Here is a 23,391-nt window from a genome sequence, read left to right on the forward strand (position 1 = left end):
ATCCCTGGCTGTCCGGGCATGCTGGGAGTTGTAGTTTTGCAACATCTGGAGGTCTGCAGGTTGGAGACCACTGGCGTACAGTATAGAGTTCCAGCGCCCGGCGGCCCCCAACAAAGAGGAGGAGGGCAGTGCTTGACATCTGTGAGTAGTACCCAGCTGGGCTGATCATTAATTGGGGGGAGCAGAACAGTGCTGGTGGGCAACATAGGGTCCACCCCGGGTGCCAGATGCTCGCCCCTGGTCCCACCCAAAATATGAAATCTGGAAATACTGAGTATGAAAACAACTTAGCAGCAATAAGGGCAAAGAACAGCAGGGACACAGCGGGATCCCAGACTAAGCGCAGCTTGTGTCACAGCTCCCAAGTGTTTCATGGAGGTCAGGCGTTGTGTGTCCAATGTTACCATATTTACGGCTTTTCCAAGGAAGGATTAACACGGCCACCATACAGGAGCACAGTCGCCCTCCCCAGCTCCGTGACAACCGCCGTGTAACCATAAACACTGCGCACTCCGCCAGTAAGTGCCCTAGTCTTTCTGTGACTGGAGGCGAGAAGTGAGTCGTGATTGGTCAGGAGAACACGGCCTGGATGCTGATTGGCTGCACTGTGGCGGGCCGAACGAGCGGGGAACTGAAGTGAGTGCTGAGTGAATGGAGAAGCCGCTTCCGTCTTGTAGTATGTGCGATTAGTCTTCGTCTTCTGTCAATAACTACACCGCCGCCGCTACTGCACGGATAGATAACCGGCCCGGCAGTCCTGTCCTATAAGGTAGAACGTTAGTGTAAGGAGGCAGTATGGGTGTACACAGCTGTCAGTCTTCTGTGTTCTCTAGGCCAGTGTTTCCCAAACAGGGTACCCCCAGCTGTTGCAAAACTACAACTCCCAACAGGCCCGGACAGCTTTTGGCTGTCCGGGCATGCTGGGAGTTGTAGTTTTGCAACAGCTGGAGGCTCCCTGCTTGGAAAACACTGCTCTAGGCTATGGGTGCACGTTCACTTTGCATTAGCTGAATCGCTCCATATACTTCTACTGCCTATTACTTCTTTAACACGAGATGTTATGGTGTCTGCCATGGTAGCTTTGAATCGGGTGTGTATGTTATTAGAATCTCTGTGCTGTGTCCATAGGCTGTAATCTTGTTACAATTCCTAGAACTCCGTCCAGTGCACTTTATGGAAGTCACTTTATAATACAGTATAGGTGTATTAGTAATAATGTCTCCTGTAAGGTCACATGATCACTATCTTCATTGTTTCTTCCATTCTGTCATCTATGCTGCATACTACCTATAAGAGTACATCATCTCAGACATGTAGTAATGGGCTGTACCTTCCTATTATCGTACTGTGCAGGTTATGAGATCATCCAGGTAAAACCCATTTCTACATATGGTGGGGGAGCACTCAGACAATCAAACTGCCTATAGCACCTATAGGCATAATGGGCAGCCGCCTATAGCATCCTCTTGATGGTGACACCGCTCTGCCCTCCGCAAGGTCCTGACAGCTAAGCTTCAGTCACTTCAGTAGTAAGGAGTGACAGCATGTCACCCCAGTAGTAAGGAGAATACTTGGGGAGGTTTGTTACAGTGTGTCACCCCAGTAGTAAGGAGAATACTTGGGGAGGTTTGTTACAGTGTGTCACCCCAGTAGTAAGGAGATTATATGAGGAGGAGGTTTGTTACAGTGTGTCACCCCAGTAGTAAGGAGATTACTTGGGGAGGAGGTTTGTTACAGCGTGTTACCCCAGTAGTAAGGTGATTACTTGGGGAGGAGGTTTGTTACAGTGTGTCACCCCAGTAGTAAGGAGATTACATGAGGAGGAGGTTTGTTACAGTGTGTCACCCCAGTAGTAAGGAGATTATGAGGAGCAGGTTTGTTACAGTGTGTCACCCCAGTAGTAAGGAGATTATGAGGAGCAGGTTTGTTACAGTGTGTCACCCCAGTAGTAAGGAGATTACTTGGGGAGGAGGTTTGTTACAGCATGTCACCCCAGTAGTAAGGTGATTACTTGGGGAGGAGGTTTGTTACAGTGTGTCACCCCAGTAGTAAGAAGACTACATGAGGAGGAGGTTTGTTACAGCGTGTCACCCCAGTAGTAAGGTGATTACATGGGGAGGAGGTTTGTTACAGCGTGTCACCCCAGTAGTAAGGAGATTACATGAGGAGCAGGTTTGTTACAGCGTATCACCCCAGTAGTAAGGTGATTACTTGGGGAGGGGGTTTGTTACAGTGTGTCACCACAGTAGTAAGGGGATTACATGAGGAGGGGGTATGTTACAGTGTGTCACCACAGTAGTAAGGAGATTACATGGGGAGGAGGTTTCTTACAGCGTAACAGGTGTGTTGCAGAGTGTGACCCCAGAAGTAAGAAGATTATGTGAGGTTTGTTAGTGTGTGACCCAAGTAGTAAGGTGGGGCATGTCAAGGGGGCGGCAAAATTAGTTTTTGCCTAGGGTGACACAAAATCCTTGCACCAGCCCTGGGGAGGAATGACTGAGATGTGCAGATAGTGTTGGGCGGTATAACGGTTCATACCGAATACCTTTTTTTTTTTTCCCCATCACGATATGAATTTTTACCATACTGCATTACCGGTTGGGCCCCCCCTCGAATGAATGAATTATCAGCCGCAGCACACTGTCCCCACATCGGGGAACTAATCATATGTGACCCGCGGGCGCTGTTCTGTTTCTCTCTTTCCCCCCCCCCCCAATGAATTATCAGCCCAGCGGTGCTTTCCCCCACATCGGGGAACTAATCATATGTCACCCGTGAGCGCTGCTTTTTCCACTGTGAAGAAATTGGAGGTCCTTACCGGGGCCTTGTAGACTCGGGCTGGCACAGCACACCCCCTGTCATATTTTCTCCCTTGGGTCCGGTCCGTTCTGTAGGTCCGCTCCGGGAGCATGGAGGCAGAGGGAACGATGCGGGAGCGCTGCAGGTGCGCGGGATCTGGTGGTGTTCTTGCGGCGGTCTATGCTTTTGGTACACAGGGCTTTACCTCGCGCGAGCGCTTCCTCGTTTATTTCTCCCGGCAAGGAGTTTTGCAAATCTCCTTCCGGATGGAACGCTGGCGTCTGACGTCACTTCCAGCTGCCCTTGGGTGGGGAATTTGAATCTGGAGACCGTCTTTTTTGCTATGAAGCCCCTCTCAAAGATGGAAGTTGCTCTACCTGATTCCAGCATTGGATACTACAAGGCTGCATCATGAGCTCGCCTGCAAAGATTCCAGATCCTCCAGTGATCCCAGGATCCGTGAGTACTGATGGCCTATGGGTTCGCCCTGGCCTATCTTCATTTGCATGGTGTTTATCCTTCTCTTTCTTGTAATTGGAAGGAGACAAGGATTCTGCAGGTCCAAATCAAAACCTAAAAAATGTGTAATGTGCTATAAAGAGTTTCCTGAATCGTCTTCTAAACCCTTGTGTAAAGCATGCATTGCATCAGTGGTAAAAAATGACTCTCCAACACGTATGCAAGAAATTAAATCCATGATTCATTCAGAGATACACTGTGTTAGCTTCTTTTACACCTGTTACTCCTGTGGCATCCACTACTACTGTTAATCTCCAATGTGTATCTCCAGAATTGGAAGAAGGAGAATATTTTGAAAATCCTCATGAAGAGGAAGATCCTTCTTTGAAGAAATTTTTGTTTAATTCTGATGATCTAGAATCCTTAATTAAGTCCGTCTGTACTACCTTAAATTTAGAGGAAGTTCAGGAGACTAAGTCCTTCCAGGATGAACTTTTTGGAGGCCTAGGAGACCGGAAACCCTGTACTTTCCCTGTTCATGCAAATTTACATAACATTGTTAAGGATGAATAGGCAAAGCCAGAAAAGAATGCTTATATTCATAGGGGTCTAAAAAAGGCATTATCCCTTTAGTGACTCAGGGGGACATGTATCATTTCCAGTGTATAATAGAAGTTTTTTACCCCTCTGCCTGTTGTCTAAATTTGGCGCAGCTGCGTTAAATTTATCATTCTTGTGCAGCTACTTTCTTGAATTGCGTTTAAATTTAGATTTCTCCTCAGAGCATAAATTTACACCGCAGCTCTATTTAGTAGGAGCTTTGTCTGCAGCGTATCTGCACCTAAACAGTAAGTTTTGTCCTCGTTATTAGTTTTAGAATTTTTTTTCTTCATTATGTAGAGTTTTAATCTCACAATAATACCACTTTTTGCACCCAATTATAACACATCAATTATACCAATGTCCTTATTCTTCATTTAACATCTGTGACACTCCTGTGCAAATCACCTCAAATGTACATGGTGCACTCTACCTTATGGGCCTTGTTGTGCGCCCGCAGAGCACTTTGCGCCCACATATGTGGTATCTCCGTACTCCGGCTAAATTGTGTCCCAAAAAATGGGGATCTTTTTTTCCCATTTACCTCTTGTGAAAATGTAAAGTATGCGGCAACACCTGCATGTCAGTGAAATAATTTTATTTTTATACACTAACATACTGATGTAGACTCCAACTGTTCCTTTTCATAATGGGTAAAAGGAGAAAAAGCCCCCTAAAATCTGTAAGGCAATTTCTCCCGAGTACGGCGATACCCCATATGTGACCCAAAAATGTTGCCTTGAAATACGACAGGGCTCCAAAGTGAGAGCGCCATGCGCATTTGAGGCCTAAATTAGGGTTTTGCATAGGGGTGGACATAGGGGTATTCTATGCCAGTGTTTCCCAAACAGGGTGCCTCCAGCTGTTGCAAAACTCCCAACATGCCTGGACAGTCAATGGCTGTCCGGCAATACTGGGAGTTGTTGTTTTGCAACAGCTGGAGGCTCCATTTTGGAAACAGTGCCGTACCAGACGTTGTTCATATTTATTGGGGAGGGGAGGGGGGCTGTGTAGCGGTATGTGTATATATAGTGTTTTTTACTTATTTTATTGTAGTGTAGTGTTTTTAGGGTACAGTCACACGGGCGGGGGTTGACAGCGAGTTTGCTGCATCTCAATCTTGCAGCACTCCCTGTAAACCTCTGCCCATGTGAGTGTACCCTGTCCATTCACAATGGGGGGAGGGGGGGGGGAAACATCCAGCTGTTGCAAAACTACAACTCCGAGCATGCCCTTTGGCTGTCCGTGCATGCTGGGAGTTGTAGTTTTGCAACAGCTGGAGGCACACTGGTTGCGAAACATGGAAACAGACTCAGTGTTTCGCAACCAGTGTGCCTTCAGCTGTTGCAAAAACTTCAAATCTCAGCATGCAGTGACAGCAGAAGGACATGCTGGAACTTGTAGTTCTGCAACAGCTGGAGGCATACTGCTACAACTCCCAGCATGCCCTTTGGCAGTCCGTGCATGCTGAGGGTTGTAGTTATGCAACAGCTGAAGGCACACTGGTTGCAAAACACTTGAAAGTTTTTTACTTAACTTAGTGTTTCCAAACCAGTGTGCCTCCAGCTGTTGCACAACTTCAATTCCCAGCATGCATGGTCTGTCAGTGCATGCTGGGCGTTATAGTTTGGAGGCACACGGGTTGGGAAAAAGAGTTAGGAAACGAACAATGTTTCCCAACTAGTGTGCCTCCAGCTGTTGCAAAACTATAATTCCCAGCATGGCCAGACATGCTGGAAGTTGTATTTCGGCAATATCTGAAGGGTCAGATGTTGACGAACTACAACTCCCAGCATGCTTGGGCAGTCTGGGCATGCTGGGAGTTGTAGTTTTGCAACAGCTGGAGGTCCACAGTTTGTAGACCACTGTATAATGGTCTCCAATCTGTGGTCTTCCAGATGTTACAGAACTACAACTCCCAGCATGCCTCGACAGAGTGGGCATGCTGAGATTTGTAATTTTGGAACATCTGGAAGAGCACAGATTGGAGACCATTATACAGTGGTCTCCAAACTGTGGCCCTCCAGATGTTGCAAAACTACAACTCCCAGCATGCTCAGAAACCCAAAGGCTGTCTGGGCATGCTGGGAGTTGTAGTTTTGAAACTCCCAGATGCAGCGGTGAGATCGCTTTACGGCGATCTCACTGCTGCCAATGAAGATGCCGCCCTGCTGCTGCAAACTCACCACCGGGGACGCACCACCTCCAGGACCGCGTGAGGACGCCGCTCGCACCGGGACCGCTCGGGACATCGCATGGCCGGGTAAGTGACGCCGGGGGACGGGTAAGGGAGACTTAGCAGAGCGGTGTATGTCCCGATCCCCGTGATCGGGACTCACACACCGCGCTGCTATCAGCTAGTCAGATTTGACTAGCTGATAGCAGCGATCGCTGGGGGGGTGGGATGAAACCCCCCGTGGTCACATGGTAAGATGGCTGGCTATCAGTGATAGCCACCATCTTACCGGGCGCTGGGGAAAAGCAGTAAATTGTAAAAATAAAAGGAGAATGATCTACAGTGTTAAGTGGATTACAAAGCTATTTTAATGTGACGGATCTTGTTCAATGATAAGTTATCAAACATTTCCTATGTAAATGTATTAAATTGTTGGATCATAAAATAACAATAACAATATACAAGTGATCTAATGAATAACTGAACTGTAAACAAATATTCTATATGCAAATTATTTTCAAAGTGCTTTGGAATAACCAAGGAGTAAAAAGCAATATAAAGCAAACCAAAGGAGGAATTGAGATAGGAAAGTAAAAACATTCTGGTGGTTCCTTAGTAGAACTTTCCTTCAGAAATAGAAAGGATCGCTACGTGCAGTTAAAGTTGGCTTATATTTGCTGGGAAAAAGACGCACTTGCGTCAAAATTTTTGGTGCAAAGGAAAAGCAGTTAATAAATCCATGTGTCCTATAGATGTCAATCCAAGGTACCCTGATTCAGCCACATCTGGAGGACATGCTCTACCAAAACGTGCGCAAAAAAAAAGGGCTTGCGCAAAATAATACACACAAAACAGGGGTAAAATCTTTGATGCATGTCCCCCTCAGACTCTATCACTTGGGATACGATACCGTTAGTAGACGTCCCGGTTGCTGAAATAGCAAAGCATACCTCTATGCCTTTCGAGGACACTACACAACTAAAAGATCCGATGGATAGAAAGGCAGAGAGTTTGCTAAAAAAAAAAAAAAAGACCTGGGAGGCTGCTTCTTCCTTGATAAGGCCTAGTATAGCCTCTACTTGCGTGGTTAGACCAACTGGAATACCATCTCCAGTCTGACGCCCCTAAAAACCACATTTTGGAGTCCTTACCTCTTAAAATGGCTTTTAATTTTTTATCTGATGCCTGTGCAGAATCTGCTGTTTTGTCCAATACCACTAGGCGTGTACTGTGGCAAAAATCTTGGTCGGGGGACATGAGTTCTAAAAGTAAACTCTGCTCCCTTCTAGGGATCGGCTGATAATCGTTTTGGCCAATATTATCGGCCGATATTCACGATTTTGGACATTATCGGTATCAGCAATTGCCTTGCCGATAATGCCACCCCCCCCCCCGGCCAGAGACCACCGCCGCCGCTGCCCCATTGCCTCCCCCATCTTCGGTTTTATAATTACCTGTTCCCGGGGCCCGGGTTCTGTGCTACTTCTGGCTCTTGCTGAATCCAGCCAGAAGTTTGGCTGGATCCTGGATACCCTCTTGGATCTAAGGATTCAGACCTCCTTTCTTCCGCATTCCAAAAGGGTATTACTGCAGGCATTAGGCACAGTAACAGCTCAGGACGCTGCCGGAGCCAGAAGTAGCGTGGACCCTAGGAACATTTAATTATAAAACCGGGGATGGGGGAGGCAATGGGGCAGCGGCGGCGGTGGTTGGACTAGGGAGGACCCCAGGACAGACAGGGGGAGAGAAGCGGATGACGGTGGTCTCAGGCCCCGCTAAAGCCGATGCAGTTCATTGATTTAACCCCTTAAGGACCGGGGGGTTTTCCGTTTTTGCACTTTCGTTTTTTGCTCCTTGCCTTTAAAAAATCATAACTCTTTCAATTTTGCACCTAAAAATCCATATGATTGCTTATTTTTTGCACCACCAATTCTACTTTGTAATGACGTCAGTCATTGTGCCCAGAAATCTACGGTGAAACGGAAAAAAAAAATCATTGTGCGACAAAATTGAAAAAAATAAAACGCCGTTTTGTAACTTTTGGGGGGCTTCCGTTTCTACGTAGTACATTTTTCGGTGAAAATTACACCTTATCTTTATTCTGTAAGTTCATACTATTAAAATGATACCCTACTTATATAGGTTTGATTTTTGTCGTACTTCTGGAAAAAATCATAACTACATGCAGGAAAATTAATACGTTTAAAATTGTCATCTTCTGACCCCTATAACTTTTTTATTTTTCCGCGTATGGGGCGGTATAAGGGCTAATTTTTTGCGCCGTGATCTGTAGTTTTTAACGGTACCATTGATAGGACTTATTGATCGCTTTTTATTCATTTTTAAATTATATAAAAAGTGACCAAAAATGCACTATTTTGGACTTTGGAATTTTTTTGCGCGTACGCCATTGACCGTGTGGTTTAATTAACGATATATTTTTATAATTTGAACATTTCCGCACGCGGTGATACCATATGTTTATTTTTATTTATACTGTGTTTTTTTTTTTTTTATGGGAAAAGGGGAGGGGTTAAATGATCTTTTTTCACTTTTTTTTTTTTTTGCAGTGTTATAGCTCCCATAGGGACCTATAACACTGCACACACTGATCTTCCACATTGATCACTGGTTTCTCATAGGAAACCAGTGATCGATGATTCTGCCACTTGACTGCTCATGCCTAGATCTCGGGCACTGAGCAGTCATTCGGCTATCGAACAGCGAGGAGGCAGGTGGTAGGGACCCTCTGGCTGTTCAGGATGCCGCGATTTCGCCGCGGCTATCCCGAACAGCCCACTGAGCTAACCGGCAGTTTTTACTTTCACTTTTAGCCGTGTGGCTCAGCTTTGAGCGCGCGGCACCGCGATTAGTGCCGCGCGCTATTTGCAGCCGGGTCCCGGCTTGACTATGACCCCGGGCCCGCCATGATATGATGCGGGGTCACCGTGGGACCCCGCGTTATATAACGCCAGCGGGACCAAGGACGTACTCATACGTCCTTGGTCCTTAAGGGGTTAAAGCACCCGCTTTAAATCATTGATCTGCAGCGGCTTCTGCGGGGCTGGGAAGAAAATAGCTGATAACTTATACCGTAATATCGGTCTTAAATAACAAAAAAGAGAGATGGTCTCAACTGGCAGGCGGGAGGTGCTCAACCCCACATGCGGTTGTGCATATATACTGGGGGAGCAGATCCTACCCTTGTAGTCTGTTGCTAAGGGTGATCCCCAGCATAAAAATGCATACGGTGGGGGATGCCTGCAACAGACTACAAGTGCCACAAATAACATCCTACACCAGATAAGCGGTGCGGATGTGTAACAATTAGTATAATACAGGGATTTAGGTGCACTACTGTGGTAGATGTAACAATGACATTGGCTAACCCTCAACACTGATGTTAAAATTAAGACATTAGCCAGTATATCCTTATATGAAGGACGTACCTGACCCCTCACACCAACGCCAAGGTTTCTCAAGTGGCCTAGCGGGACCTAGCACTAACCTACCTGTGCTTGATAAGCAAAACCAGGGGCCAGTGGGCAATTACGGCAGCATTAGGTCCGACTCACAGCCTGCTCCCAGTTACCTCCAATGTGAACTGGGCACACATACAATGGGAGGAGGGAGGCAGACTATAAGCCCCACCCAAGTTGGCTGAGTATGTATATATATATATATATATATCCGCATGTGGGGTTGAGCACCTCCTGCCTGCCATTTGAGACTCTATCTCTCTTTCTCTTTTTTGTTATTTAATTCTTTTACTTGGAGATGTACAAACTCCACATTTAATGTGCCTTTATTTCCATTCTAGGCTGCATTCAGGTTCACCTGTGAGGCCGGCAAACATACTCTCCCAACTTGGGTGGGGCTTATAGTCTGCCTCCCTCCTCCGTTTGTATGTGTGCCCAGTTCACACTGGAGGTAACTGGGAGCAGGCTGTGAGTTGGACCTAATGCTGCCGCAATTGCCCACTGGCCCCTGGTTTTGCTTATCAAGCGCAGGTAGGTTAGTGCTAGGTCTCGCGCCACTTGAGAAACCTTGGCGTTGGTGTGTTGGCTCAGGTATGTCCTTCGTATAAGGATATACTGACTGTCTCAATTTTAACATCAGTGTTGAGGGTTAGCCAATGTGATTGTTACATCTACCACAGTAGTGCACCTAAATCCCTGTATTATACCAGAATATCGGTATGAATTATCGGCATTCGGCCTGAAAGGTCACAGATTATCGGTATCGGCCCTAAAAAATGTTTATTTGGTCCAGAGCTGGATTCTATATTGGAAAAAGAAGCAGATAAGAAAAAAAGGATTGCCCTTAGATAAGGTCCAACCTAAGAAATCTTCTTTTCGTCTTTTTTCCCAGTCAGACCAACCTTTCAGAGGAATGGGGGTAGGGGTAGAAATATCTTCACTAACCCCGGTCAGTCCTCTTCCAACCCTAAACAGTGACGCCAGGCCAGTGGGGACAAGGCTTTCCCATTTTGCCCCAGTGTGGGAGTCCTTCATTCCCAATCCATGGATTGTAGAGATAATATCTCGGGGCCTTCAGATTGACTTGTCATCACCTCCCCCTTCAAGATACTTTACTTATCAGAGTCCAAAAAAACTGAAATTGGGTCTTAAGGGTGTTCAGGACCTTCTCAGCCTGGGTGCTATCCAGGAGGTTCCTTTCCTTCAGAGGGGCCTAGGTCATTACTCCTCCCTGATTTTGGTCTCCAAACCAAATGGGAAATTCCGTACAATTATAAATCTGAAACCCTTGAACAAATTTGTGCTTTACAAAAAATTCAAGATGGAATCTGTAAAATCTGCAGTTCAGTTGATAAAGGAGGGGGCGGTGATGGCGACAATCTATCTTCGAAATGCTTATTACCATATTCTCATCCATTCAAATATTTGAGATTTGCCATTTGGTGGGGGGTCCAGGGTTCGCCACTTTCAGTTTCTGTCTCCCATTCGGGCCTGTCATCTGTGCCTCGAATTTTCACCAAGGTCTTGGCAGAGGTGGTTGCCCTTCTCAGGAAGGAGTCTATTCTAATTATCCATTATCTAGACCAGTGTTTCCCAACCCAGTCCTCAAGGCACACCAATATTCCGGGTTTTTTCAGTTACTCCATTGGAATAGAACAGGGAAAAATTAAAATCCTGGACTGTTGGTGTGCCTTGAGGACTGGGTTGGGAAACCCTGATCTAGACAACATTCTGATAGTGGCGGACTCTGCTCCTCAATTGGAACTTCATTTACAGAGAACTATTCTTGTTCTCCAGAAGTTTGGCTGGATTCTAAATGTGGACAAATCAGATCTTATTCCCAGTCAGAGGAATATATTCCTGGGTAACCTCTTGGATTCAAGGATTCAGACCTCCTTTCTTCCAGATTCCAAGAGGGTATTACTGCAGGCATTAGTGTCCCAGTTCCTAGCCCTCCATTCTTGTACAATCAGGACGGCAATGTCCACTCAGGGTCTTGTGACATCTTGCATCCAATCAGTAGCTTGTGCTCCGTTTAACTCCAGGACTCTACAAAAGTGGATTCTAGCCATTTTGGACAAGTCTCAGAAGTCTTTAGACAAAAATGTGATAATTCCCTCTCAAGTGAAAACCCATCTAAGATGGTGGACGCTAAAGAAAAATTTTAAGAGAGTAGGTTGGTTACAGACAAACCATTTACTTATAACAGATGGCAGTGCATGGGGATGGGGTGCTCACTCAGAGACTCAGGTAGTCCTAAGGGAAGTGGGATCCTCAGACAGCAAGGAAATCTTCCAACTTCAGAGAGCTACTGGCAATATGGATGACACTCCAAGAATTGGAGGGAAAACTGCAGGAATCGCCATCTCCTCATTTACTCGGATAACACGACTTCAGTAGCCTTTATAAGACGTCGGGGAGGCCCAGGACACACAGCTCTTCAATCAGTTTCTCACCAAATATTTTCTTGGGCAGAAAACAAGGTTCTTTCTATCTCAGCAGTCCATCTCAGAGGGGTCTGAAACTTAGAGGCGGACTTCCTGAGTAGACACATATTAGACCCAGGGGAATGGCCTCTAGCCCCGTGGGCATTCAGGATGATTACGGAGAAATCTGTTTGCAACCAGGAGAAATCACAAGGTGCATCTATTCTACCCTAAACCCTAAATCCTCTAGCAGTAGATGCTTTGGCTCAGGATTGGACGTTCAGTATGGGATATGCATTTCCTCCCCTGCCTCCGATATATCGGGTCATTCAAAAACGAATGAACTGCCATTGCATTCTAATCCTAGTAGCTCCATACTGGCCAAAGAGGAGCTGGTTCTCTCTACAAAAATTCTAAGAATAGAGGATCCCATCTGCCTTCCTCCTCAGAAGGATCTTCTGTCCCAGGGACAATCCTTTCATTGTCAGATCAAAAACCTCAGCTTTACAGCATGGAAATTGAAAAGTCCATTCTGCTGCAGGAAGGTTTCTCTGAAAAGGTAGTAAATACACTTCTATCTAGCCATAAAGATACTACCACTAGAATCTATGCTAAAACCTGGAAGAAATGTATTTCTTGGTGTGGGGATTCTTTTTCTATCAACATTCCAGTGATTCCTAAAATTCTAGACCTTCCTTCGGCAGGGATTTGATTTGTCTCTCCCCTAGTACCCTTAAAAGTACAGGTTTCTGCTCTCAGTGCTCTCTATCATGTAAAATTGGCTGATAACATGTGGATTTCTAGATTTATTAAAGCGTCCAGCAGACTCAGACCTAAGACTTTTTAAATCTCTGCCCTCAGTGGAATTTAAATACAGTTCTATTTCTGGATTCTATTTCTGTTAAATTTTTGACTCTCAAAACTAAATTCTTAATATCCATCACTACAGCCAGAAGAGTAGGTGAGATTCAGGCTCTTTCTATCCGGGAACCTTATATGAGAATTTTGGATGACAAAATAATTTTTAAGCTTGATCCTAGCTTTCTATCCAAGGTTGTCTCTACCTTTCATAGGTCACAAGATATTGTGGTTCCATCCTTCTGTTCTAATCCAAAAAATAACCTAGAAAAATCATATAATCTTCTGGACGTTAGGAGAGCTGTTCTCCTTTACATTGACAGAACTAGTCAGTGGAGGAAGGATGATAATCAGTTTATTCAGTTTGCTGGCCCTAATAGAGGTAAAAAAGCCTCTAGAAGTTCTATAGCCAGATGGATTAAGACCACAATTTCAGAGGCTTATGTGGCCAGAGGTAAAGCCCCTCCTATACAATTGAAGGCCCCTTCTACTAGTAGAACAGATACTTTTTCTAAGACATTATAGAGTTCATGTATTGTCTTCTGAGGCTATGGCCTTTGGACGTAAAGTTCTCTGTTTCTATAGTCCCTCCCTAATAAATTATTTGATATTTCTCATGGGTGCTGTCGTGGAGACGTGGGGAGAAATGGTGAATTATGCTCACCGATTCCTTTTCTGGAAGTCTGCACCCATACATCCCACCCTTTGTTTTTTTTGTTGTGGTGTTTTAGTGCACTTTTTTTTTTCTTTTTCCTTCGGTGTTCTTTATCAATACACTGGTGTGGAAAGGAAGGGGTGGGGAATTTAACCTCAGTGTTTTTTTCCTGTCCCAATCAGGAGGAGGATGTAATCTCATGGGTGCTGTCGTGGAGACTTCCAGAAAAGGAATTATCGGTGAGTATAATTCACCACTTTCATTTGCACAGCCTACTGTTCCAAAGATCTGTCAAACACCAGTGGGGTGTAAATGCTCCCTGCACCCCTTATTAAATTCTGTGAGGGGTGTAGTCTCCAAAATGGGGTCGTGTGTGTGTGTGTTCAGTGTTCTGGCACCACAGTAGGCTTTGTAAACGCACATGGCTCCTGACTTCAATTTCAGCCAAATTCTCTCTCAAAAGCCCAATGGCGCTCCTTCTCTTCTGAGCATTGTAGTGCGCCAGTAGAGCACTTGACGTCCACACATGGGGTATTTTCATACTCAAAAGCGATGGGGTTACAAATTTTGGGGCACCTGTGGGGTGTTAAGGCTCACTGGACCCCTTGTTATGTTCCTTGAGGGGTGTAGTTTCCAAAATAGTATTCCATTTTGCTGTTCTGGCACCATAGGGGCTTCCTAAATGTGACATGCCCCCCAAAAACAGTTTCAGAAAAACTCCAGAATCCCATTGTTGCTCCGTCCCTTCTGAGCCCTCTAGTGCACCCACAGAACACTTGACATACACATATGAGGTATTTCCTTACTGGAGAGAAATTGGGTTACAAATTTTAGGGTGATTTCACTCCTTTTACCCCTTTTTACTGGGTCTACAAGAACATGCGAGTGTAAAAAATAGATTTTGAATTTTCTCCTTCACTTTGCTGCTATTCCTGTGAAACACCTAAAACGTTAATGCACTTTCTGAATGTCATTTTAAATTCTTTTGAGGCGTGCAGTTTTTAAAACGGGGTCTTTTGTCGGGTATTTCTAATATGAAGGCCTCTCAAATCCACTTCAATACTGAACTGGTCCCTGAAAAATTCTGATTTGAAAATTTTGTGAAAAATTGGAAAATTGCTGCTGAACTTTGAAGCCCTCTGATGTCTTCCAAAAGTAAAAACATGTCAACTTTATGATGCCAACATAATTTAGACATATTGTATATGTCAGTGATGGCGAACCTATTTGAGCCAGAGTCCCCAATCCGTAATGCACGCCAACCTTTTTTCCCTCAAAGTGCCAGCACAGCAATTAAATCAGAATACTGAGGTTTAAGTTTAGAAAAAAACAACTCAGACAGTTGCCATAACTAATTAACATTTAGTTTTTAACTAATTAACATATTTTGTGTGGTGCTGTTTGTGTGTGTGTATGGGGGGGGGGGGGCTTAGCGGTGCTGCAGATGATTTATTTTTAATACATTTAGAAATGCTCATTTATTTTAAACAGTTATTCCCCCCCCCCCCCCCCACACACACACCTCTCTTCTTCTTACCTTTGGAGAAGAAGGGGGAGAACAGTCAGCCCTGGCGGTCCAGTGGTGAGTATGGTTTCTTCAGCGCAGAATTCTGTGTGGCGCAGCGATGCTCTACACAGCCTGCTCGCAAGAGGATGGATCATTTCCGATTCCTCCTCCAGTCTTCCAGGCAGCAAAGTCCGGCGCCGGTGTGAGGTGGAAACTTGTGACCCGTGCAGACTTGCTACTGCTCCTCCCCTCAGCTCTCATAAGGTTTCCAAAGCTAGAGCTTGGTGGAGTGAAGGCAGAGCAGAGCACGGAGGTCTGCATGAGAGAAAGACGCAGGTCTGCATGGGAGAAAGAAGGCAGAGCAGGGGAGAGAGGATGTTCACGTAGTGCTGGGCGGTATACCGGTTCATACCGAATACCAAAATTTTTGTCCTGCACAAAATGAATTTTTCCCATACTGCAATACCGGTTGGGCCCCTCCCCCTCGGGTAATGAATGAATTATCAACCCAGCACTGCGCTGTTCCCACATTGGGGAACTAATCATATGTGACCCGCGAGCGCTGTTCTGCTCCTCCCCCCCCCCCCCCCCCATTAATTATCAGCCCAGTGCTGCACTGTCCCCATTGGGGAACTGATCACGTCACCCGCAAGCACTGCCTCCCTCGTCCTCCTGTTTGTCGCGGGCCGCCGACGCTGGAACTCTGTACTGTATGCTGTATCCTTATGCCTGGGCTGCATAAGATAAACAAAATAAACTTTAACTCACCTTCCCACGTTGGAGAGCCGTCAGCCTATCAGCGGCCGCAGCGATGTTCACTTCGACCGGTGATAGGTTGAGCGCACTGTCATGCAAGAAGCCGGCTTCTTACATGACGGTGCCCTCAACCTATCATCGGCCGAGGCGGGACATCGCTGCGGCCGCTGATGGGCTGATGGCTCTACGACGTTCCCGTCCCCAGGAAGCAGGTGAGGCCGGTACCAGACCAACTGGAGGCGAGTAAAATTTTTATTTTGTTTTATCTTTTGCAGCCCAGGCTTAGGGATACAGCGTACAGTATAGAGTTCCAACGCCGGCGGCCCGCAACAAACAGGAGGACAAGGAGGGAAGCGTTTGCGGGTGACATGTGATTAGTTCCCCGATGGGGACAGCGCAGCACTGGGCTGATAATTGGGGGGAGGAGCAGAACAGCGCTCGCGGTTCACATGATGGGGGGGGGGGGGGGGGAATTCCGTAATAAACCGTGGAACCGCCATAAGTTACAAAAAATACAGTGATACAGATTTTTGGTCATACCGCCCAGCTCTACGTACACGGCTCCTCATCCATCTCCCCTCCCTAATGATTTCTATGTGTGAAGGGGGACATACTGCACAGGCTGGGGATAGGGGGGGGGGGGGGGGGGAGAGACATCACAGACTGGGGATGATTTCTATTTCTATGTGTGAAGGGGGACATACTGCACCGGCTGGGGATAAGATGGTGGACATCACAGACTGTGGATGATCTCTATATGTGAAGCAGGACATACTGCACGGGCTGGGGATGGGGGGAAATCACAGACTAGTGATGATTTCCGCCCGTGCAGTATGTCCACATTCACAGATAGAAATCATCCCCAGTGTGTGATGCAAGTATCGATGAAATTTTAACACTAACATAAAGCAGAATATGTCACTTTAAAAAAAAAAACAATTTTGGAATCAGAATGAAAAGTAAAAGCATCTAAGAGTTATTAATGCTTAGTGACAGTGGTCAGATGTGCAAAAAATGCTCAGGTCCTTAAGATGAAAATGGGCTGGGTCCTTAAGGGGTTAAAATTGTCATTTTCTGACCCATATAACTTTTTTTATTTTTCTGTGTACGGGGCAATATGAGGGCTTATTTTTTGGGCTGTCTTCTCTAGTTTTTATTGGTTTAATTTTTGTTTTGATCGCTTTTTATTAATTTATGGTATATGAAGTGAATTTTTTTTTACATGTACGCCATCGACTGTGCGATTTAACTAACCTTATATTTTAACCCCTTAAAGGAGTAGTCCAGTGGTGATTCAGTGGTGAGCAACTTATCCCCTATCCTAAGGATAGGGGATAAGTTGCAGATCGCGGGGGGTCCGACCCCTGGGGCCCCCCGCGATCTCCTGTACGGAGCCCCGACAGCCCGCTGGAAGGGGGCGTGTCGACCCCCGCACGAAGCGGCGGCCGACACGCCCCCTCAATACAACTCTATGGCAGAGCCGAAGCGCTGCGTTCGGCAATCTCCGGCTCTGCCATAGAGATGTATTGAGGGGGCGTGTCGGCCGCCGCCTCGTGCGGGGGTCGACACCCGCTATCTCGGCGGAGAGCCGGGGCCCCGTACAGAGAGATCGCAGGGGGCCCCAGCGGTCGGACCCCCCGCGATCTCAAACTTATCCCCTATCCTTAGGATAGGGGATAAGTTTTTCACCACTGGACTACCCCTTTAAGGACCCAGGACGTACTAGAACGTCCTGGCACCCTGGGCTTTAAGGACCCAGGACGTACTAGTACGTCCTGGTGTTTCTCCGGCCTCTGCCGCGCCCCGGGCAGAGATCGGAAGCGGATGCCTGCTGAAATGCTTCAGCAGGGATCCAGGGCAAACGCCGAGGGGGGCCATGTAGGCCGCAAATCGCCGCAAATCGCAACGGAAATCGCCCTTACGATCTGCGGCTATACCGGGCTGATCGGGTCTTTGGGACCCGACCGCCCGGTAATTTCGCATGATCCCGGCTGTCACAGACAGCCAGGACCATGCTGAAGTATCGGAGCGAGGTGGCAAGCCTGCCACCTCCTCCTATTCCCTGCGATCTGTCGGTTAGTTAACCGACCAATCGCAGGGGGGGGGGGCGGTTACTTCCTCCCGTCCTGCCCGGCCCCTGAAAGTCCGGAGAGGACGGGGGAGTGCTGGGGACCGGCCCCGGTACTTACCTCGTCCCTGAAGACCCGGATCCCGGCGAGGAAGACGGCGGCGACAGGTGAGTTGATCTTCAGCCGCGGTCGGGCCCTTTACAGCAATGCACGTCGCCGTCAAGCGACATGCATTGCTGTAATGGGACCCTGTAAACTACAACTCCCAGCATGCCCAGACAGCCCTTGGCGTCTGGGCATGCTGGGAGTTGCAGTTTTGCAACATCTGGAGGTCCACAGTTTGGAGACCACTGTGCCCTTCCAGATGTTGCAAAACTACACATCCTCAGCATGCCCTTACTGTCCAGGCATGCTGGGAGTTGTAGTTCTGTAACATCTGGCCCTTCAAATGTTGCAGAACTACAACTCCCAGCATGCCTGGACAGTTTTGGCATACTGGGAGTTGTAGTTTTGCAACATCTGGAGGGCTGCAGCTTGGACACCACTACACAGTGGTCACCAAACTGTTCTCCTCCAGCTGTAACGTAACCACTACTCCCAATATGCCCTTCGGCTGCCTGGGCATGCTGGGAGTTGTGGTTTTGTAACAACTGGAGGCACACTGGTTGGGAAACATTGTCTGTTTCCTAACTCAGTGTTTCCCAACCCGTGTGCCTCCAGCTGTTGCAAAACTATAACTGCCAGCATGCACTGATAGACTGTGCATGATGGGAGTTGTAGTTTTGCACCAGCTGGAGGTCCCCCCCCCTTGTGAATGTACAGGGTACATTCACATGGGCAGGGGGCTTACAGTGAGTATCAGGCTGCAAGTTTGCGATGCAGCAAAGTTTGCGCGGCACCTCAAACTCGTAGCGGGAAACTCGCTGTAATCCCCCGCCCGTGTGACTGTACCCTAAAAACACTACACTACGCTAACACAAAATAAAATAAAAAGTAAAAAACACTACATATACACATACCTCTACACAGCCCCCCTCCCCAATAAAAATGAAAAACGCCTGGTACGCCACTGTTTCCAAAATGGAGCCTCCAGCTGTTGCAAAACAACAACTCCCAGTATTGCCGGACAGCCGTTGACTGTCCAAGCATGCTGGGAGTTTTGCAACAGCTGGAGGCACCCTGTTTGGGAATCGCTGGCGTAGAATACCCCTATGTCCACCCCAATGCAAATCCCTAATTCAGGCCTCAAATGCGCATGGCGCTCTCACTTTGGAGCCCTGTCGTATTTCAAGGAAACAGTTTAGGGTCACATATGGGGTATCGCCATACTCGGCAGAAATTGCCTAACAAATTTTGGGGGGCTTTTTCTCCTTTCACCCCTTATGAAAAGGGGAAGTTGGGGTCTACACCAGCATGTTGGTGTAAAAAAAAATTTTTTTACACTAACATGCTGGTGTTGCCCTATACTTTTCATTTTGACAAGAGGTAAAGGGGAAAAAAGCCCCCCAAAATTTGTAATGCAGTTTCTCCTGATTACGGAGATACCCCATATGTGGGCGTAAAGTGTTCTGGGGGCGCACAACAAGGCCCAGAAGGGAGAGTGCGCCATGTACATTTGAGGTGATTTGCACAGGGGGGGCTGATTGTTACAGCGGTTTTGACAAACGCAAAAAGAAAAAAAAACCACATGTGACCCCATTTCGGAAACTACACCCCTCACGGAATGTAATGAGGGGTGCAGTGAGAATTTACACCCCACAGGTGTCTGACGGATCTTTGGAACAATGGGCTGTGCAAATAAAAAATTTTGTACAGCCCACTGTTCCAAAGATCTGACAGACACCAGTGGGGGGTAAATGCTCGCTGTACCCCTTGTTAAGTTCCTCAAGGGGTCTAGTTTCCAAAATGGTATGCCATGTGGGGGTTATTTTGCTGTCCTGGCACCATAGGGGCTTCCTAAATGCGACATGCCCCCGAGCAAAATTTGCTCTCAAAAAGCCAAATATGACTCCTTCTCTTCTGAGCATTGTAGTTCGCCCGTAATGCACTTCATGCCAACTTATGGGGTACCTCCATACTCAGAAGAGATGGGGTTACAAATTTTGGGGGGTATTTTCTGCTATTAACCCTTGCAAAAATGTGAAATTTGGGGGGAAACACACATTTTAGTGAAAATTTTTTATTTATTTCTTACATATGCAAAAGTCGTGAAACACCTGTGGGGTATTAAGCCTCACTTAATTCCTTGTTACATTCCCCGAGGGGTCTAGTTTCCAAAATGGTATGGCATGTGTTTTTTTTTTTTTTTTTTTTTTGCTGTTCTGGCACCATAGGGGCTTCCTAAATGCAACATGCCCCCCAAAAACCATTTCTGAAAAACGTACTCTCCAAAATCCCCTTGTCGCTCCTTCGCTTCTGAGCCCTCTACTGCGCCCGCCGAACACTTTACATAGACATATGAGGTATGTGCTTACTCGAGAGAAATTGGGCTACAAATACAAGTATAAATTTTCTCCTTTTACCCCTTGTAAAAATTCAAAAATTGGGTCTACAAGAAAATGCAAGTGTAAAAAATTAAGATTGTGAATTTTCTCCTTCACTTTGCTGCTATTCCTGTGAAACACCTAAAGGGTTAAAACGCTGACTGTCATTTTGAATACTTTGGGGGGTGCGGTTTTTATAATGGGGTCATTTGTGGGGTATTTCTAATATGAAGACCCTTCAAATCCACTTCAAACCTGAACTGGTCCCTGAAAAATAGTGAGTTTGAAAATTTTTTGAAAAATTGGAAAATTGCTGCTGAACTTTGAAGCCCTCTGGTGTCTTCCAAAATTAAAAACTCGTCACTTTTATGATGCAAACATAAAGTAGACATATTGTATATGTGAATAAAATAAAATAAATATTTGGAATATCCATTTTCCTTACAAGCAGAGAGCTTCAAAGTTAGAAAAATGCTAAATTTTCAAATTTTTCATCAAATTTTGGGATTTTTCACCAAGAAAGGATGCAAGTTACCACAAAATTTTACCACTATGTTAAAGTAGAATATGTCACGAAAAAACAATCTCGGAATCAGATTGAGAAGTAAAAGCATCCCAGAGTTATTAATGTTTAAAGTGACAGTGGTCAGATGTTCAAAAAATGGCCGGGTCCTAAGGTGTAAAATGGCTGGGTCCTTAAGGGGTTAATAGTTTGGACATTTACGCTCGTGGCGGTACCACATATGATGATTTCATTTTTTATTACCATATTTTATTTAAAAAAAAATAAAAATGTAAAAGGGGGGGTGACTCAAACTTTTATTGGGGGGCGGCGGCGGCGGCTTCCTTTTTTATTTTTATTTTTTTGTTCCCCACGGGGGCTATACCTTGGAATCTTCTGATTCCATACACTGATCACTGCTATGCCATAACATAGCCTAGCAGGCATGGAGCAGTAGATCGCCGATCGGACAACCAAGAGGCAGGTGAGGACCCTCCTTTTTATCTAGCGAGCTGATCAGGACTTCGCGATTATGTCGAGATAGTCCCGATTAGCTCCGCTGAGCTGCCGGGATAGTTTTTACTTTCAATCTAGACGCCGCAATCAACTTTGATGCCAGCATTAGCCATGGGTCCTGGCTGCCCGTAGCAACCGTGACACACAGGTTTAATTTGTTCTCGCTCGTGTGAACAGTTTAAACCCCGATAGCGGGACTTAGGACGTACAGGTACGCCCTGTGTCCTTAAGGGGTTAAGGACGCTCCCTATTTTTACCTAAATTACCAAGACCAATTTTTCTAATCTGGTATATGTCTCTTTAAGTTGTTATAACTTTGACATGCTTTTACTAAGCGATGCGATTCTGAGATTTTTTTTTTTTAGCGACATATTGTACTTTAGTTGAGTGGTTAATCTTTGTTGATACATGCAGCTTTTTTGTGTGAAAAACTGTGTTCTCTCTGTGGTAAAAATGATATCATTATTTTGTGGACTGATATGATTAGGCTAAGTTTTCACAATTTTTTATTTATTTATTTTTTGTGCTAAAAAGGCAAAGAAATAGCCAAATCTCCCCCATGGCGGTTTTTCAGTGAAAAGACGCTGCAGCCAGATTTTAGCTACAAGTCAATAGGAAAACACAAAATACCTTTTCAACTTGGCGTTTTTCATTTTGGTGTTTTTCAGCTCCATGGCAGTTTTTCCAAAATTGCAGCATGTTGAAACTATGGCGTTTTTTATTTTTTGTCACTGAAATCGTGGTGTTTTTCCCCTGTAGAAGTCTATGGGATTGAAAATACGCCAAGGAAAACGCCATGTGGGTTTTAACTTTGGCGTTTTTGCAGGCGTTTTTAATTCTTTTTTGGATCCAAAAAAGTGGTGATACCTTTTTATGAATGTGTTTTTTTTTTTTTTTTTATTTGTTTTTTTTTATAACAAAACTTAATTTTTAAACGGACCAATTTATGTAGCCAAGAGGAACCTTAAAATGTAGAAAGGGCCATTTCATTGTAAAAATTAATATATTTTTTATAATTTATTTTGGTAAACTCTTTATTAGTCATGTATTTTAATTATGTGTTTAATAGTACCTGTAATAATTGACAGATCGCCCATCACTTCGGACACCCGTTGCTATCCTCCTATATAATGTATTGAAGCGGGCGGTCAGCCACAGATAACCTCACATCACAGATTTGTATATGCCACTGGAAGTTGTGATTGGCTGGAACCATCCAGCCAATCACACCTCTCAGCAGGAAATATAAATCTGTGATGTGAAGTTCTCTTCACATCACAGAGTACAGTGCAGGGGAGCGGAGAAGTGCGGCCGTGCCGCCCGTTTCTATAGATTATATAGGGCGATATACCCGGAGCGATCTGTCTATTAGTACAGGTATTACTACTACTCCCATCATGGAACAGTCTGTTCCATGCTGGGAGTAGTAGTACTACCTAAAAAAAAAAAATACTGTATTTATCGGCGTATAACACGCACTTTTTAGGCTAAAATTTTTAGCCTAAAGTCTGTGTGCGTGTTATACGCCGATACACCCCCAGGAAAGGCAGGGGGAGAGAGGCCGTCGCTGCCCGCTTCTCTCCCCCTGCCTTTCCTGGGGTCTAGAGCGCTGCTGTCGGCCCTTTTCACCCCCTGGTTATCGGCACCGCTGCCCGTTCTGTCCCCCTGACTATCGGTGCCAGCGCCGATAGCCAGGGAGAGAGAAGCGGCGCCGACAGCCAGGGGGAGAGAAGGGGCAGCGGCACCCTTTGCCGGCGCCGCTGCCCCGTTGCCTCCCCCCATCCCCGGTGGCATAATTACCTGAGTCGGGTCCGCGCTGCTCCAGGCCTCCGTCGTGCGTCCCCGGCGTCGTTGCTATGCGCTGAATGGCGCGGCGCATGACGTCAGAGCGCCGCGCCGTGCATAGCAACGACGCTGGGGACGCACGACGGAGGCCTGGAGCAGCGCGGACCCCAGGAAAGGCAGGGGGAGAGAAGTGGGCAGCGACGGCACGCACCCTCATTTTACCATGGATATTTGGGTAAACTTTTTTTACCCAAATATCCTTGGTAAAATGAGGGTGCGTGTTATAGGCCGGTGCGTGGTATACCCCGATAAATACGGTAT

At 46.1% G+C, this 23,391-nt stretch overlaps 1 protein-coding gene across 3 annotated transcripts in view; it reads left to right on the forward strand.

The window, feature by feature from the left end:
* The first annotated feature begins 512 nt into the window (after window positions 1–512).
* Window positions 513–23,391, forward strand: part of CNTLN (centlein) — a 419,445-nt gene continuing 396,566 nt past the window's right edge. For 2 of the 3 annotated variants that reach the window (XM_056552148.1, XM_056552151.1), the window contains exon 1: window positions 638–769. The gene's annotated coding sequence lies outside the window, so the exon portion shown is untranslated. The other variant, XM_056552149.1, reaches the window with a different exon arrangement.

Source organism: Hyla sarda, chromosome 1 (genome assembly GCF_029499605.1).
Source record: "Hyla sarda isolate aHylSar1 chromosome 1, aHylSar1.hap1, whole genome shotgun sequence".
In the NCBI taxonomy this organism is placed as follows: Eukaryota; Metazoa; Chordata; class Amphibia; order Anura; family Hylidae; genus Hyla; species Hyla sarda.